This window comes from Prionailurus viverrinus, chromosome D1 (genome assembly GCF_022837055.1).
Source record: "Prionailurus viverrinus isolate Anna chromosome D1, UM_Priviv_1.0, whole genome shotgun sequence".
Taxonomy (NCBI): domain Eukaryota; kingdom Metazoa; phylum Chordata; class Mammalia; order Carnivora; family Felidae; genus Prionailurus; species Prionailurus viverrinus.
Genome location: NC_062570.1, coordinates 101,217,258 through 101,222,743, shown reverse-complemented (window position 1 = coordinate 101,222,743; position 5,486 = coordinate 101,217,258). Strand labels below are relative to the sequence as shown.

General features: G+C 36.7%; 1 pseudogene; it reads right to left on the bottom strand.

Moving 5' to 3' along the window:
• Positions 1 to 1,236: 1,236 nt before the first annotated feature.
• LOC125177005 (olfactory receptor 5D13-like) lies at positions 1,237 to 2,173 on the bottom strand (annotated as a pseudogene).
• Between the last annotated feature and the right edge of the window lie 3,313 nt (positions 2,174 to 5,486).

Genomic DNA, 5,486 nt, shown 5'->3' with positions numbered 1-5,486 from the left:
ACATAGACCATTAACCGAATAGTCCAATAGAGATGACCTACCTACAGGCCTGTAGATTGAGGTTAGCTGATCTGGTTAGCTCAGTATTGATGCTCAAGTGACCCAGCTGCTATCAGCCGAGTTACTTTCGTCAACTCACTGGTTCTAAAGGATTGCTATTGTTGCATCCTTCTGGAATTTATCATTGTTTTTCATCAATAAATAATTGATGCCTGAGTAAGATCTGTACATTGTGTCATTATTAATATCCTGATTGTTGTATTATATGATCATAGGGGAAAATCGGTAAAAACTACCTGGGATCTCTCTAAATTATTTCTTACAACCTAAAATGTACCTAGTACTATTACAATAAAATTTTGAATAAATGAAAAAAAGTACAACTACATTGACACAAAGAGAAAAACTACAGTGATGGGCATGTATCTCCAAAATGTATATTGTTTTCTTGTGCTACTACAGACATAGAAAATATTTTATATTTGTTCGTACTGCCAGTTATAATTTACATTGTATTCTGGACCTTTTAAGGGAGATATACTTTTATTTATTTTTATTTTTCAGGGAATCTTCCAGTACCAAGATGATTCTTGTGGAATTAAATATAATTTTTGTTTTTGGAACCTTAGAGTTTTATGTTGAAAAGCTTTTTAAATGTTTATTTATTTAACTTGAGAGAGAGAGAGAGAAAGAGCATGAGCAAGGGAGGGGCAGAGAGAGAGAGAGGGAGAGAGAGAGAATCCCAAGCAGGTTGCATGATGTCAGCAAAGAGCCCGACATGGGCCTCGATCCCAGGAACCATGAGATCATGACCTGAACTGAAATCAAGAGTCAGATGCTTCACCGACGGAGCCACCCCCGAGCTCCTATGTTGAACAGCTTTTAAGGTACTATTTTTACATTAAGAAGTAAACTACCTTGTAATAAAGCATAACTCTTCAGGCCATCTCAAAAACCCCACAGTTCCATGACTTAAACTGAACTGAAATTTGTCTGAGCAATTACATGATCATGTATACTGACACAGACACTTTTGTATTTCAATTTATGAATCAAACACTTGGTTTAATCTTTTATCCCTAACATCATATGTAATTTTAAAGTTATTTCACTAAACATTAGAGTGAACAGATTATGGACTGTCAATTACAAGTGTATCATACCCTTATGGACTGATTTTCTATTGGATAAGTCTTACCAGTACTCTAAAAAAAGGACTAATTCATATTTCTGGCTTTACATTTTATCAAAGAATAATTTAACATTAACGTCTTGACTGCCTCTTTCACATCTTTGTTCCTGAGGCTGTAGATCAGTGGGTTCAGCATGGGAATGACCACAGTGTAAAAGACAGAAGCTACTTTGACCATGAGCCATGAACTTTTGGAGTTGGGAACACAATACAGAAACAGTATGGTCCCATGGAAAATTGTAACAGCGGTCAGGTGAGAAGCACACGTGGAGACGGCCTTGTGGCGCCCCCCAGTGGAAGGCATCTTCATGACAGTGATAAAAATGGAAACATAGGAGGGAAGCATGATCACCAGGCTGCTTATTTCGTTGAATGTGGCAGAGACTAAAATGACCCTCTGACTAATGTAAGGATCAGAGCAGGACACAGAGACAATGGCAGCATGCTCACAAAGTTGTTTATGAAGCTAGTTCCACAAAAGGATAAAGTCAACAAAAAGTATGTGTATGTTAAGGAGCAGGCTATACTCCAAGAATATGATGCTCCCACCAACAAGGAACAAAGCTTCTGAGACATGACAACTGTGTACAGAAGAGGGTTACAAACTGCCACAAATCGGTCATATGCCATCACGGCCAACCTGAAGGTTTCTGTCACCATGAATATGCACACAAAGAAGAATTGCATGATGCAGCCTGTGAAGGAGATGGTTCTGTCTTCCACAACCAAGTTTTCTAATAGTTTGGGTGTGACTACTGTAGAGTAACAGAAATCAACCAAAGATAAATGGCTGAGAAAAAAGTACATGGGGGTGTGGAGTTTGGGATTGATCTGGATAATCATGATCATACCCAGATTCCCAAGAACAGTGACTATGTAGATGGTCAGGAATACCAGGAAAAGTGTCATCTGGAGTTCTGGATATTCTGAGAAGCCCAACAGAATGAAGGTGACTCTACTACTCTGGTTTTCTTGATTCCTGTGGACAAAATATAAAAGTTTATCCAGAAAATAAGTTCCAGAATCTGAAATACATAAGAGAAGAAAAGACAAGTTCAGAGGCTCAATGGGTCTCTTAAGAGTGTTGCTGAAAATAGTAGACTTCCTTCCACTGTTACATTTAAAAAGTGAGTATTGACTTATGTAACAATTACACAGTGAGTAAAAACTTTGTGTGACTAGAATCATCAAAACCAAGGTTAAAACAGGAACATAAAAAACAGACTAGACTTTGCTCTATTTCAGATAATAAAATCAGTATTATCATAGGCAGCTGACTTCATAAGCCACTCTCTTTGCATGAATTTGAGCTTGGTAAAAATGCAGTTGACCTTTGAACAACGGTTCGAACTGTGCAAGCCCACTTATGTGCTATTTTTTCCAATAAACATAATATAGTACTGTAAAAGTACTTTATCTTTCTTACAACTTGTCTTAATGATTCTTTTCTCTAGCTTACTTTATGGAAAGAATACAATATTTAATGCAAAACACACACATACATATATACAAGCATAAACCAGGCAACATACAAAATACGTGCTAATCGACTGTGTATGTTACCAGGAAGGCTTCCAGTCAACACTAGGCTATTAATAGTTAAGTTCTGGGAAGTCAAGAGGTATATGTAGGTTTTTGACTGCATGGAGGTTGGTGCCTCTCACTCCCATCTTGTTCAAGGGTCAACGGTAGAAGCAAAGAGTTACATGACTTTCTTTACTTTCTTACCTGCCTCTCCCCTTAAACTGTGAGAAAATCAACTTCTAACTGGTTTTAAAAAGTTTCAATGCTAGCATTCATGCAAAATGGTCAATTTAAGATTTTCTTGGTTGTCTCATCTCCTTTTCAATGCCCTTGTTACTCCTGGTAATCCAATATTCTCAACATAGATACAGCTGTGCTGTAGAAGTATACTAAACTTATACACTTATGTTGAACTAATCTTGAAAATTGTTAATAGTATCCCTCATGTCATATTGTATTATTCATCGAGATATGTTCACAGCAAAATATGTGCTGCGTTTCTAGGGAAGACAGTTAAAACGATATTGAACAAAAATCTCTTCTTTCTCCAGTGTGGTAAATTTTGGAAACTGGATAGGTGGTACACAGTGAAAACTCTCAAAATACTGGACAGTGTGCATAAATCTCATGCTGCAGTGAAAAATGCATTTGTCGTTTTGAACTAAGTTTAAAGCTTTTCCAAGGACACGTGTCAGGACAAAGACCCATCTCAAACAACACACGATATTTCTTGAAAATTACTTGCTGCCACGAGGCATTTTCTCAACAGTAAAATGAGAATATTTGTAATATAAAATTTAAATCACTACAATGGATGTAGATACTTTGGTAATGAATTCAAGCCTACAAGACATGGTGCAATGCATCCTTGATATTCAGCTTTCTTATTTAATGAAATTTTGAGTAATGGGTAGGATTCCAAAAACCTTACATTGTTACAAAAATCAGGGCCAAGTATGGACATCTATCAATGGGTGGGCACATACAATATAGAAATTCTTTCGTCCTGAACCCATACAATAGAAACGCTATAGAATTTCATTGGGGCATTTAATCTAAGATGCATAATTATATTTTCCCCATTCTGCTATAGGTTTTCTTAACACACTATTGCTTTCTCTGCTTCCCATGTGTTCGTTCCTATAGGAAAGATATATCTCAAAGACTGATCCCACAGCAAAGCCACTGTGACACTCCCTTAAAAAGTCTTAGCCCTGCAAGGCTAGATTATGGACATATACCCCAGGAGCATTCCTTCAATTTGAAATATTCCGTGCAACACTGTGAGAATAATTTTCCACGATTACTTTACCCTGACAACCAGTGACTTCTAAGACTCCAAATACATTTTAAAAGTGAATGCAGGCAATTTACAATGTTCAGCTGGCTTTTCCAAAACTTCTTGGATCTAGAAATTCAATCTCATTGCCACCTGACACATTTTTCTTCAGTCATGGCGGACTTATGAAGACCTGTTACATAATACGTGATCATTTGCCCATAGTTTATTTTCCCAATTTATTCCCACTATTGTCATATTTTATTTTACCACCTACTATTAGAGACATTGTTCATTGTTTCTTGCCTTTTTATAAACTCTACTGTTTATAACAACGAGTGCCATATGCTATAGCTTATCATTTAAAGTAAGGTTGTTATTATTACTTTCTTCTTTGGAGATTGTAGGCAGTGTGAAAGACAAGGCCCATTTTTTTTTTTTTATTGTTATTCTGGATTTGCCAAGTGTTTGTTGCCTTGCTGGCTGTAGAGTGACTACAAAATAAGGAAAACAGGATGAATAACATTTGAAAGAAACAAGGAATTAGAATACAATACCACATACCCTTTGCGCACAGAACTAAGTGGTCTGTGGGCACTTTGTCCTACACACGTGCTCGTCTCCTGCAAAGATTAATGGAACTCCATATTTTCCTTCTAAAGTAAAACAAAATTAACTCACTTAAATGCAGAAAGGTTTGCGTGAGTCATTTAGGGAAGAATTCTTCACTTGGATGAATGAACTCCAGGAATGTTCCTGCAAAGTATTTAATTAATAGAAACAGAACTGAAAGCAAGAGAAGTCTACAGTATGTTTCATTAAATGTTTCAGATAGTTACTTGTTTTTTTCCAATTTATTAAGACAACTCAGAAATAACAGAGATAAGATGACACCTGAAAACTAAATCCGGGCACCAAACTGTGTCACAAATATATGCCAGTAAGACCTTAGGGATACAGAGACTAGAGAATATCACTGAGGTACTGCCTTGCAGACTGTAATTCAAGTAATTAGTTGTAACACGTCCCATGTGATATCTTGGTTGTGTATCATTTTCCTGAAGCCCTGAGGTGTTTGCATTATCAACATTAAGCTTAAGGAAAATAAACAAGATTCTGTATATCTTTACATTGATGTAAAATACAGAAATGTGTGAGAAAAAGGAGCTCTTGGATGGCTCAGTCGGTTGAGCGTCTGATGTCATGTCAGCTCAGGTCATGATCTCATGGTTCATGTGTTTGAGCCCCGCATCAGACCCTGTGCTGACAGCTCAGAGCCTGGAGCCTGTTTCAGATTCTGTGTCTCCCTCTCTCTCTGCCCCTCTCCCACTCATGCTCTGTCTCTGTCTCTCTGTCTCAAAAATAAATAAAAATAAATAAAATTTAAAAAATTTTAAAAAAATTAAAAAAAAATAAAATAAATTAAAAAAAAATAAATGCATGAGAAAAAAATAACCTGTAAGACAGTAGTCTAGCAGGACACCTGGGTGG